This window comes from Myotis myotis, unplaced genomic scaffold, assembly GCF_014108235.1.
Source record: "Myotis myotis isolate mMyoMyo1 unplaced genomic scaffold, mMyoMyo1.p scaffold_m19_p_9, whole genome shotgun sequence".
NCBI classification, from domain to species: domain Eukaryota; kingdom Metazoa; phylum Chordata; class Mammalia; order Chiroptera; family Vespertilionidae; genus Myotis; species Myotis myotis.
The window spans coordinates 68435231-68448719 of record NW_023416401.1 but is presented as its reverse complement, the minus strand read 5'-3'; the positions used below and the strand labels follow the sequence as shown (position 1 = coordinate 68448719).

Below are 13489 nucleotides of genomic sequence, written 5' to 3'. Positions count from 1 at the left end.
GCAAAAGTCTCAGGTACCTAAACATGACAATTTAAAAAATGCTATTCCATTTAAAAAGTAGATTTTTATGAAAACAGGTGTTCTCCCAAGATGGCAATCATTTATTAAACTTCTACAGTTCAAAAGAAAGATGACATACTGGATTAAAACGCCAGCTGAAAAACTATGTAAGACCGTCCTATGAAAAACACGGCATTCTAGATTACATAACCGGGATAATGGAGATTAAAGCACAGCCCCTGCCCAGCTAGATTTTTTATTCTTTTGCATGATTCTATAACTGAGGCCAGTGAAGTTTGAAGAGTTCATAATTTAGGTTCTCAATTAAAACACATATTTTTTAATCCAACAGTTCTGAAAAAACTAAAAAGATAAAGTTAAAATTTTATACACACACACACATACACGCACAATTTTTCTTTCTGAAGAACACAATTCCCTAGACACTTTCTTGATCTCCTGGAAGATACCCTGGTAAAGTCACCAGTTGCTTTTCTTGGTCCTGTTTACTCGAGGAAACTGATTTTTCTTTAAAGGGGAAACTCAGTTCTAATTTAACATTATACAGCTACCTATGTTTGAGTGACATTGCCAACCATACAGATTTACTAGTGGCTATCTCCACATAATGTATAGACTTCCATGTATCACATTTATGGTGAAAAATAAACGTTTCAGCCAAAACTAAATTTCAAACACTTACTTGAGAACAATAGCAAGAGGGTGTTGTTTTTTTGTTTTGTTGTTTTTTATTGAGGGCCATCTCTTAAATACATGCATATTTATGGAAATATAATGGGCATTTGCATTTTTCTTTAAAAATTCTAGTTTTCTTGATTCTAGATAAAGTACTTAGAAACTGGCGAATTCCATATTTCCATACTTCTTTGTAGACGCCTACGAAGTCTACAGTCAGAAGTACTGTACTACATAGATAGAGTAATTAGGTAAGGAAAAGGCAACTTTAAAATTCTGAAAATAAGACCACCTTTATTCTCCATCACTGGTATGTCAAACACTCCCCCCAACGTGGGCTGGCCTGGCGGTGTTGTTTTAAGTGGAACTGGTCAGGCATCTATTATTTTCCCAGAAGAGGTAAGAAGATCCACACGCGTATACAATTACATGCGTTGCACGGTGCCAACTATTTCCAACCAAAATAATCATATACACGTCGGGCTGGGCTATTTCTAGTCAGAAGCGGTGAACGTCTGGACAGAGTCTGGGGGAACCCAGAAGGCGAGGATTACGGGGGCAGGGGGTGTCATCGGGGAACCCCGGGCCCCCGCGCGCACCGGACGCCTGGCACCCTGCACCTGCACAGACTCCCGGCCAGGGCATCCGGGTGCGCGCGCGCGACCGGGACGCATCCGCCGGGACCCAAGCAGCCCGGCGGGCCCGGGCGGGCGCATCCTCCGGCGGGACCCGAAATGCCTTCTCCTACCTGTCACTTCGCCTGGAGCTGCTGCCGGGGATGCGGCCGCCGCCGCCGCCTGGAGCCCCCGAGTGTGCGCGCGCGAGGGTGCGCGCGTGTGTCTCCGCGATCTTGGCGGTGCGGCTCACTTACCGCTCCCGGCGCCACCGCCCCCTCCCCCCGAAGGAGCGGCCGCCAAGCCCCCTCCCGGCTCTCCCGGCCCCGCCCTCCCGCCGGCCCCCGCCCCTCCTCCAGCCTCCCCGCCTCCCCGTCTCCCCGCCTCCGAGGCGCGCGGTCCTCACCTCCGCGTCGGGCGGGGGTCTCGGCGGGCTCCTCGGCGAAGCCGAGGGCGGGCAGCGCCGGCTCTCTCTGCCCGCCTGCCCGCCTGCCCGCCGGGCTGGGCGCTTCCCTGGCTCCCGGCCCCTCCGCCCGCCGGTGCCCGCCGCACCCGCCTCCTCAGCCCCCGAGTCTCCCTCCTTGTTCTCGCCTCCCGGCTCCGGAGCCCGAGCAGTCGCCTCGCAGACCCAACCTGCCCAGGCTACGGAGCATGCCCAGTGCGGCGCGCCCGGGCTGGGCTGGGGGTGGGCAGGGGCCGGGCTGGCCGCCGGGCCGCCGCGAGCCCGCGGGCTGCGAGGGGGCGCCGGGCGGGCCCGGGGGAGCAGCCTGGAGGCCCCGGCCAGCCTCCAGGGACGGGTAGCGGGGAGAGTTGGGAGATGGTGGGTGGGGCGCCTGGGGAAGCCGCCCAGCTGCCCGCTCCTCTGGGGTCTCCCCGGCAGCCCCCGCGGACCCAGCTTCGCAGCACGGGCCCCTGCCCGGAGTCGAGTAGGTATAGGTGTCGCGGGACACAGAACCTTGTGGCAAGTGGCACCCTCTCCTCGGGAGACCCACAGCCTCCAGTGGGCCATGGGGTGGGGGTGGGAGTAAAGAGTGGAGGGGTGTCAGGAGTGGCGAAACTGGTATCCCAAAACCACTCGTGGGGGTAGGGGAAGTGTTTCTTTATGTTGTTGATAAATAAAGCGCTTACATCGGCACTGTTCTAAACGCTTTTTATTCTTGTAATCCTTAAAACAGTCTTCCAAAACACTAGTACTACTGTTCTCTCTCTCTCTCTCTCTCTCTCTCTCTCTCTCTCTCTCTCTCTCTCTCTCTCTCTCTCTCCCTCCCTCGAGGCTTAAATTGAGCTACAGAGAGATGAAGTGGTTCCAAAAAGTCTTCCCTCAAGTGCAACCTCAGAGCATAACGCCCCCCAACACACACACATTTTGGTCCCTGGATGCTCGGGCGCTGCTCTAGTCTAGCCAGTTCTTGGGTCCCCCCCTGCCCTACAGCTGCCCCCAGGTGACTCCGAATCGCCCTGATATTCAGACCCAAATAGTGTTGGGTCTAGCGTCACCCGCTTTGTGTGGACCCACCCAACGTGTGGCTGCCGGATTCCCGGGAGGGATCCCTGCTCCCCTCCCAGCCACTCCGCCTCCTCCTCCCGGCTGGCGGCCACCAAAACCCGGAGACGTGGCACCTGCGCATTGGGGACTGGGGCCATGCTCGCAGCTGCACTGGGCATGCTCAGCCGCCTGAGCAGGTCCAGCTGCCCAGGAGGAAAGAATGAGTCTGGCCACTCCTGCATGTGGGGAATGGATGGGCAATGTGTGCGCCAACAACAGTCCAGGTTCCAAAGGTACAGAGACAATTGTAAATGCAAAAGACTCACATCCTGGACTTTTCCAGGCAAGGCAAAGGAGGGGATCAAAAGTTTACCAACAGGACAGTCTTCACCAAAAGGGGGCTGAGGTCAGCCCGATGACAACTCCCCAGCTAAAAGCTGCAATTTTAGCTGAGCCCTGAAATGAAGTTCCTAAGTGGCTGAGCCTGTCTGCTGTGAGCAAGCCAAGAAAAATAGCCCTAAACCAAGTTCCCCTGCCAGGCTGGGAAGGAAAGAAAGATCTCGGGGAAAGGCTGGTGGCTCCTCGCTGTTCACGGGGGGGGGGGGGGGGGGGGGGGGGGGGGGGGGCGGGGGGAGCCTGCAAGATGTGATGATGTTGAGTGATGACTCCAGGCTGTTATGGCAGCTCTTCTCAAACCATTATGTGCATGCAAATCTGCATTTTATCTTGTTAAAGTGCACATTTTGGTTCAGCAGGTCTGAGGTGAGACTTGAGATCCAGATTCGGCATTTCTAAGCTCCCATGTCATGCCAAGGTTGCCGGTTGTCAGATCAGACTTGCAGTAGCAGGAGTGTAGGGCAGCGTTGTAGGCCTGTTTTCTATTGGATATGCAAGGCGACCATAGTTTCCAAAGGCTAAGCGATTTGCCCCAGGTCACACCGCCAGGAAGCAGTGTAGCTAGTTTCACACCCAGCTCTGCAGGACTTCCGGGGTATTTTCCTGTGCTCTCCCAGCCCCATAGACAGATGAGCTAGCCTTTGCTGTATAAAAACCACGCCGAAACCTACTGGCCTAAAACAACAACTATGCGTTAGCTCACAATTCTGTGAATCGGCGATTTGGACCGATACAGCGGAGCAGTTCTGCTTTTTTCTGCTGGGCCCACTCATGCAGTGGCAGACACGTGGGGCTTGGAGCCTCATCCCTAAAGTCAGGATGACAGGGTGTTCTCTCCGCATGGCTTCTTCATACGGTGTGCTCCCGGTTCCCAGCAGCGAGGGAAGCCAAGCCCCAATTGAAAGTAGCATTTCATAGCTCCTTTTGCTAATGTCCTATTGGCCAAAGACAGCTACATGGCCACGTTCAGATTCAAAGCATGAAAAAATAATAAACTTCACTTTTTTATGAGAGGAATAGCAAGGTGGGTTGCCCCCTCCAATCTAACACTTGTATAAAACAAGCCCTCCTGGCCTAGAGTTCACTCAAATTCCTGTAGATATAGCCTAGCTTTAATTTTGCAAATTGGTGAGCCAAGTCACAGCACTCTTTTGCTGTTCTTGTTGGGCCTTCAATCTAATACTGAATTTATTAAGGAATCTCAACTCAGCGGGGTATAAACATTAAAGAGTTCAATTTTTTTCAAAATGCGAATTTCAATTAGATTCTGCTAAAGTTCCATTTCCCTCCCTTTAATGACATCTTAGGCAATCATTTGACAGACAGTTTGGAACCTTCCAGGCACTATTCTTTGTCAAGGATACTGAGGTAAACACCAGAGGCAAATCATTGCCTCCACAAAGCTTGGATACTATCAGAGGAGACAGACGATGAATAGCATATTAAAAGTACGTAACGTAGATTAATGTTAAGAACTGTGGTACAAGGGAAAGCGAAAGCCTTCCCGAGGTGCAACATCTGAGTGGATTCCTGATAGAGAGAGAGAGGCGAATACATGAATATGTGGGGAAGTGTTTCCAGCAGAGGGAACAGTAAAAGCCATGACAAGAATGTACTTGGCATGTTCAAGAAACAAACAGAGGCCAGAGTGGCAGAGAAAGGCAGAGAGTGGGTGGAATTTGGATTCCAGAGCAGCCAGACCATGTAAGACCACCTAAAGGACATTGAGCTTTTGTCGAAGTGTGACATGAGCCCACTGGGAGATGAGATGTTGAGCCGAGTGGGGGGCTGATCTGATCGATGGTTCAGAAAGCTCGAATTGAGAATGCCGGTAGGATATACAGCCAGCCAACATGAAAAGATGCTCCACATCACTAATGATTAGAGAAATGGAAATTAAAACTACAATGAGATAGCACCTCACGCCTGTCAGAATGGCTATCTTCAATAAATCAGCAAACAACAAGTGTTGGCAAGAATGTGGAGAAAAGGGAACCCTGGTACATTGTTGGTGGGAATGTAAACTAGTGAAACTACTAAGTATGGAGGTTCCTCAAAATATTAAAAATAGAACTACTATATGACCCACCAATTACACTTCTGAGTATTTATCCAAAGGAATACAAAACACTAATTTCAAAAAATGCATGCACCCACATATTCACTGCAGCATTAGTTACAATAGGGAAGCAACCTAGGTTGTCCATTGATAGACAAGTGGATGAAGAAGATATGGTATATACATATAATGGACTACTACTCAGCCATAAAAAAATATATTTTCATTTGCAACAATGTGGGTGGACCTAGAAGGTATTACGCTAAGTGAAATAAGTCAAAGAAAGACAAATACCACATGATTTTGTAAATATGGGGAATCTAAAAAAACAAAATAAATGAACAAACAAAACAGAAACAATCTCATAAATACAGAGAACAAATAGATGCTCAACCGATGGGAGGAGAGTTGGGGGCATGGGTGAAAAAGATGAAAAGGATTAAGAAGTACAAATTGCCAGTTCTAAAAAACAGCCCCAGAGATATAAAATACAGCATAGGGAATATAGTCGATAATATTGTAATAACTATGATATCAGATGGATATTAGACTTACCAGGGTGATTATTTGGTAAGGTATATGAGTGTCTAATCACTATGTTTGATACCTGAAACTAATATAATATTGTGTGTCAACTATAATAAAAAAATAAATGTAAAAAAATAGAATGCCTGTAGGGGCAAGAGTACAAAAATATTAATAAGATATAGCAGTCATTTCACTTGGCCTACTTTATAATATTCAATATTAAAACTCAGACTATGTTAAATCTTTAACTTCAAGCTCAATTTAAATTTCATCTTCTCGCTGTCCTCATCGCAGGCTCCAGCTGGATCCCTTGCCACTTGAAGAGGAAGGCTGGTGGCTCAGATTGTGGCACTTAAAGAATTTCTCTCCTGCCCCCTGCTTTTCAAGTACTTGTTCCCCCAGCATGTTGGGCAGGAAGAAGGAAAAGACCAGTGTCTCTACACTTGACCTGTGACCATCCTTGTCATCTCTCAGTTCACTGTATCTGCATCTCTGGCCAAGACACCACCAACACTGCAGCAGGTGTCCCAGTGCCAGCTCTCTGCCATTGATGATGTAAGTGGGGCACTGGGAGGGTTAGTCTGGAACTCACATCCCTCACCTCTGCTCCTTTTATTCCAAGTACATGGCTCTCTACATGGTGGTCCAGCCCAGGGCATCTTATTACTGGAGTTCCCACGTCAGGCTGGCCACCCACAAGCAAGTTAAGTCCAGCAACCTTCCACGGTGTCCACTGGAAGCACAGAGAAAATTGCCCAACCCAGCAAGGCTAAAGGATTGGTAGGGAAGGAGGCAGGTGAATGGAGTTGTTTCTGCCATGAGGAGGATACCTAGATCCAAGTATGGAGGCTTTCCCCACTGTGTATCCCTGAACCCCTCTCTGTGCTCAGCCACCGGCTCTAGTTATCAATTCCGGGGCAGCATCTTGTCCTGGGAATTAACATTCACCACAGCAAAGGCCAAAGCCAACCATCAATGCACACAGTTCCTTATTTGGTTTTTATAATGTCTTAATTGTTATTGTTGCTTTATATGAAGGGAGGGTAGCAACGATGAGAACCTTTAGTAAATAGTCACAACTGTATTGGCAAAAAGATCACGTTGTATTCTTTGTAGAGAAAGAGCAGTGCATCTCTTGTTCTGAATTGAAGTGATGCATTAATCACAGCCTCTACCTCGCTCTTAACGTGCTGTCCTTTGTAAATGAAAAGATCACCACTGGCCCATTTGTACAGTTTGCCTCAATTAGGGACACACATCTTTGAAGAGTGGGCAGTGCATGGACCAGCCTGACAAGGGCTGTCTTGGCCCCAGGGTATCTCCTCCCTAACCTTTGTCTTGTTTCACTGTGTGCCCTGCTGAGGCATTAAAACATGTCAGAGGCCATGAGAACCGAAGAAAATGATAATGCAGAAAATTGCCCAAGGATTGAGTTTATGTGACATACAATGGCAATCAAAACACACCACGCACACACACATACACAACATTAAACTTTTGTTAAATCAATTGTGGATTGGAGTGTAAAAGGAGAATAGAAAGAAAATAGAGAAAAGAGTTTAGCATCATTTCAAACAACTTGGTCTAGGAATAGAATTTTCTGTGTGTGAGCCAAGCTTATAGGATGTGATTAGACTGCAGAGATTCAAATATGCTGTAATGATGATGGTGATGGTGATGATGATGATGGTGGTGGTGGTGGTGGTGGTGGTGGTAGTTGAGGTATAACATGCATACCATAAAGGATGAAAATCTTAAGTGAGAAATTTTCACTTATATAAAAACCTATCTGATCACCACCCTGGATCAAGATATAACACATTTTCAGCAAACCACAAAAACTCCTTTATCTTCCTTCCCAATTACTACCCCTCACACACACCACCACCACCACCACCATGACTGATAATCACTATTCAAACACCATAGAAGTGATTTCTCTGTTTTTGAACTTCATATAAATGAAATCATGCAGAATGTGTTGTTTTGTGTCTGGCTTCTTTTCTCCATCATTATCTCTGTGAGATTCAATCATGTTGTAGCATGTACCTTTAGTTTATTCTTTGTATTGTTGTATAGTCTATCAATGTATGAATATCCTATTCTGTTTGTCCAGTCTATTGATGGTCTTTGAAAACCGGTCCCATACTCATACCACTTCTCTGTTTATTCCCTATTATGAGTTCAATATAATATACTAAGTACTCAATACTTATGCTAATGGGTTGTCCTGTGAATATTAAGGCTATTCTGTGTCATAGTAAAATGAATTGCTAAGTGTTTTATGCAAAAAAAGCACAACTAAAATTATATCATATTTCTGGATGAAATATAAAGGATTTTTCTCAAATAAGTCAAAGGAAAATTACGTTTTTGTTTTTTTTTCTGATGCCGAAACATTTGTAATCATTTCCTTGAAGTGTGAGGAATAAGTGCTGTTAGGTTTCAATTAGAAAGCCTCGACGCTGGATGTCAGCACTTAACCTACGGGGTATGATTTACAAATGAGTGCCCTGTTCCTACTTACCTGATGTTTGTGACAAGATTGCATAAAATGAAATGAGAGCATATGGAAACTATACACACTACTTCATGAGGCTGCTAAAGTGCTGGCTAATTGCATGGTTTTATGTTTCTCTCCATTTTTTAAATGTGAACAAATCCGTTTTGTAAATACAACGACTCGCTCCTACCATCTCTGTTATGCCATAACAAGATTAGAGAAGTACATTAACTTACAATATAAATATCAATTGCACATTCAATGTTCTTTTCTTTCCTTCACTGACTCCATGGGGTTGGAATCACAACACAAGTACAATTCAGTCAAATGTACTGTTCCTTTGTGTCCCAGAAAGCCCAGATTCTTCCCCCACACACACAGAAAATAAATTTCTTTGATCCTCCCTTTTTAGTCATTTCTGCCTGGCCAAGGTAAAAATAATGGATTTTTACAATTCTCCACCAAGAAGTGATTTGGGGAATCATGTGATCCAATCACTCTAACTAATTGATAAACATCTAAGTCTCAAACGACATGCTGGGACCCCCACTTCCATTTCAGACATTGTAGGCACATCAGTTCAACAAAATGTAGTCACAGAACAAAGAAGACAAGATTAATTAAATAACAAAAGAACTCTATAAAACCTAGAATTTACCTCTTAGTCAAACACTTGTTTTCTATTTGTGTTGTATAGGTGTTTCCTCCACGCGATTTCCTTTTCTAGACTTCATAAAAAGAGCTGGCAAATGTGCTAGCATTTAATCAATGAGAAAGCTGAGCTTCTGGCACCATATGAGCTTCTGATACTAGGTAGAGTCCTGTCTAGCACGTAGGCAGAGCTACCACTGGTTGTCCAGTGCACAGGGACGCCCAGCTGTGGGGCAAGTGGTGGCTGAGATGTGCCCCTTGCCAAGCCTTCTGCCTGGCACTGGACTGTATCTGCCCCAAAGAAAGGGTACCTTTTTATTAACTTGCACAAAATCATAGCGTAGGCTTGACCACACTTCCCTCTCATATATAATATTCTGTTAATCTATAATAATAAAAGCATAATATGCTAATTAGACCAGGCATCCTTCTGGATGACCTTCTGGACAAAGCTGGGGCTGCAAGAGAAACCTGGGTCCTGGGCACCAGAGGGAAGCTGGTGCTGGCAGCCAGGGGAAGGAAGGCCTACTCTTGCACGAATTTCATGCATCGGGCCTCTAGTTATAGAAGATTTGCAGACAAATAATTAACATCAAAGCATCTGTGTGATACTTATGCTGCCCCCCACCTCCCCAACTTTTTAAATAATGTCAATGCCACCAGAAATGAGTGTGTCCATCTTGGCTGGTTCACACAAGATTTATTTGATCTCAACTTTGTGGCAATGTGAGAGGTAGTAGCAAGTGCCAATGCACACGTTCATTGCACACTGCTGCCTGTGTCTTGTCTGCTAACATCTCATTGCCACAAGCAAGTCACTGGGTTGGGCCCAGTGTTTAGGAACAGGGCAGGTGACCTGCCCACAGGGGTAGGGTGCTGCAGAGGCTGTGGTGAATAAATGAGGCCATCATTATCATCTATCATTCTGTATTATTTTACTTCACATTCTCTGAGAGGAAGGATCATCTCTTATTTAACTTCTAATCCCCAGGGCTCAATATGGTGCTTGGAACACTGCTGAGGTAATAATAAATGTTTGCTGAACTAAAAATGAATGGCCCTGCAATCCAATGAGTGGCTCAAACCAGAGCCAGTGAGTCATTTTTTACGTCTTCCGCTGCCTCACATTACACCTCGAGCAGTCATAAAGTAGTATTGATTGACTGTGTTTTATAAATAACTCTTAAGTCATCCTTCGTTACATTCAAGACTCAACTTTTCTAACCCCTGCAGGAGGAATTAAGCCTCTTATGCTTCCCCAAAGCACCTTGTACATTTCTATTTCATAGCACTTGCTTCATTGTTTTAGAGATATCTGTTTGTCTGTTTCACCTTAAAGAATGTGAAACTCTGGAGGACAAAATCAGAATCCTAATGCATGTTTTTCTTGCAAAATAAATAACAGTACATATTTTAAAATAGGTAAGTCACACACAAGATACAAAATTCAAAAGGTATACAGTGAAAAGTAAGGACTGTCTCCCAGCCCCAAGCATTCCAGTGCCGCACTAAGAGGATATCATTATATTCCTGTGCCTTTTTTATCTTTACCATACCAACTTCCATACATATATTTTTTCTTCTTAGACGTTATTATGCTCTTAAATTTAATCTATTTGGGAAAGATACCAATACATGTAGATCAGCCTCAATTTTTTTAATAGTTTCAGATCATTCCATTGTATGGATGTGCCGTAATTTATATCTGTAGGTCTACTTACTATACCTTACTATAAGCAATGATAAAAGTATATATCCACTTCCTTCCCATTCCTCTTCTTCCTCTTCACCATCCAAAATTTTCATTGCTTACATTATTTTATTTAGTGTTTATGTTTGTAGCTTTAAATGCATCTTCACTTCTATTATTTACCTCATTTGGATTATAATATCTTTGACACCTGGCTATGAAAGTTATCAGCATACTTGCACTCCTTTCAAAATTTTCTCCTCCTTCCTTTCCTGAATGGTACTTATAGCATTCCTATATTTTCAGGATTTGACTGATATTTGATTTAGTTTTCATCTTACTATTAAATGGATTCACTGGTAGTCCATTATCTCTATTTTCTTCATTCATAAGTTGGTTTGCTGATATTTGGCCTAACAATTTCTTTTTAAAAGAATTATGAGACCTATATTACCTATTGATTACATGTCAAGATGCCTATTAGTTCACCTATACTTAAATGGATGTTTGGCTTTATATAAAATTCTTGGTTTACCTTTTCTTCCCTTGAGGACTTTGTAGGCCTTGCTTCTAGGATCTACCATTGCTGTGATGAAGCCTGAGAGCAACATAATGTTTTGATTTTTTTTCCTGAAAGGTGATTAATTTTTATACCCAGATGTCCAAAGGATTCTTTCTTTATCTTAGAAGTAAAATAATATTACTACAACATTTTTGTGTCAATGGTGAGAGATAGCAGGCCTTTTTAAGTTTGGATTCAAGGTTAATATGTCTGGAACATATTTTGTTCTTTATATCTTTAAATGATATCTTTAAATATTTTATGTTCTATTATTTATGTTCTCTATTTTAAAGATGAGTTATATGTGCATTAGATGAGTTATATACATTGCCTCGCTTGGTCTTCTATATATAACTTTTTTTTATCTTTCTTAACTCTGTTCTTTTACATTGTTTTGCGCACTTTTCTTTTTTTAAATTTATCTTTATTGTAGAAAGTATTCCAGATGTCTCCTTCTCCCTCCCCCCATATACCTCTTCTAACCCACTTCCTTCCCCTCCCCAGGTCTTCCCTTTACTTTTCTCTTTCCAGGGGCTATGCATATATGCATATAAATTCATTGGTTAGTCTCTTTCTACTCCTGGAATATGTCAGTCTGTTGCATGCTTCAATGTCTCTGGATCTTTTTTATTCATCACTTTATTTTGTTCATTAGACTCCACATATAAGTGAGATCATGTGATACTTGTTTTCTCTGACTGGCTTATTTTCCTGCTCACTTTACTTAATTCCATCTTCCATGTCTGCTACTGTGTTATTCAGCAAGAGATCTTTCTCTTTGTGCTTCTCAGCATGACCTTTATATTTGAGATTTTATTGTTCTCTTCCTTTCTTACCCTTATCTATGCTAACTTATCTCTTTGTTATGTCTCATGACATCCTCTTTGAGGTCTTTGGGAAATAGGTTTGCATTTCCTTCTTTCTAGCCCATAAAAGCACAGCTTCAGGGTTACTCTGAAGGCAGGGTCTCTTCACTCTACTGCAGTGAGAGACTTTTTCTTACAAATATGCAGTATATGTGTGAATCAGATTGGCCTTGACTCTTTGGAAACAAATGTGGCCCAGGGAAACTCTCACTATCAGCTGATAATCCTCCTTCCTCTTGTTGTTCAAAACAAAATCACGTGTAAATTATATCTCAATTTTTTAAAAAATCCCCCCAGGGTGGTCCATCTGCTTTGGAGAACTCTGTCTTACACCTACTGCTTTGGGGTGTCTTCTCTCAGCATTTTCCTATTTGATCTTCATTGAAAGTGGCAGCTCTTCGTTACATATTTGTTAAGGCTTATGAATTAAATTTCCCTTTGTTTCAGGGGGATTTGCAAGTAGAAAGACATACAGCATTTCCTTTACTAGGAAATTTAAAATAGGAAAAGAACAGCAATACTTTCAATCATCTAACCCTTTCTCTTTGAATCTCCAAGGTCTAGTGTGGTATGGACTTAATAAATATTTGCTAAAATACAAGGTAAGAAGGGAAGATTATTAGTTTCCCATTGCTACTGTAACAATTTACTTATAAACTCAGTGGTTTACAAGAAAATAAATTTATTATCCCATAGTTCTGTAGGTAGGAGTTCAAAATGAGCTTCACTGGGCTAAAATCAAGGAGCCAGCTGGGTGGCCTTCTCCTGTGGATGTGCTAGCGGAGAATCCACTTCCTGCTACTCCTTCCTTCCAGAGGCCATCACATTCCTTGGCTAATGGTTCCCTTTCTCCATTGTCAAAGCAGCAGCAGAGGGTCAAACACTTTTCACATGGCATCACTCTGACCTTCTTTTCTTTCTCCCCTTCCAACTTTTAAGAAAATTTATGACTACATTGAACCCTTTTAGATAATCTAGGACAATCTTCCTTATCTCAAAATCCTTAATTCAACTATATCTGCAAAGTCCCTTTTGCCATGTAAGGAGATGTATTTATAAATTCTGGGGATTGTGAAGTGTACTTATTGGTGGGATAAAGGGAATTATTATTGATAGATCCTCCCTTCCCCCAACTGGTGGATGGGGTATGACGTAACCTGCAGCCCAGAAATACCTGAGTGACTAACCAAGTACCTTATATGGACTATACATTGGACCACCAATCCACACCTGCCAAATACCCTAAGCCCTTGTCCTATATGGACAATGCAGTAAACCACCAATCAGTGTGCGCCGAGTACAGTAAGCCCTCCACCCCTTCCCATTCCGCCCCTCAAAAGGCGTGCCCACCCTGCACGTGTTGCTGTCTTCCCCTTCTGAGGCAGCCCGGCAGGTGCTTTTCCTCTAATAAAGCCTGTAGTCCTGGTTTTAAGCCTCC

At 43.8% G+C, this 13489-nt stretch overlaps 1 protein-coding gene across 4 annotated transcripts in view; it reads right to left on the bottom strand.

Moving 5' to 3' along the window:
* The window catches only part of PLCB4 (phospholipase C beta 4), a 382360-nt gene extending 380380 nt beyond the window's left edge, over positions 1-1980 (bottom strand). For 2 of the 4 annotated variants that reach the window (XM_036322572.1, XM_036322576.1), the window contains exon 1: positions 1717-1980. The gene's annotated coding sequence lies outside the window, so the exon portion shown is untranslated. Of the gene's footprint in view, positions 1-1444; positions 1580-1716 lie in introns of those variants that run through there. The other 2 variants (XM_036322574.1, XM_036322575.1) reach the window with 1 other exon arrangement.
* Positions 1981-13489: the final 11509 nt, after the last annotated feature.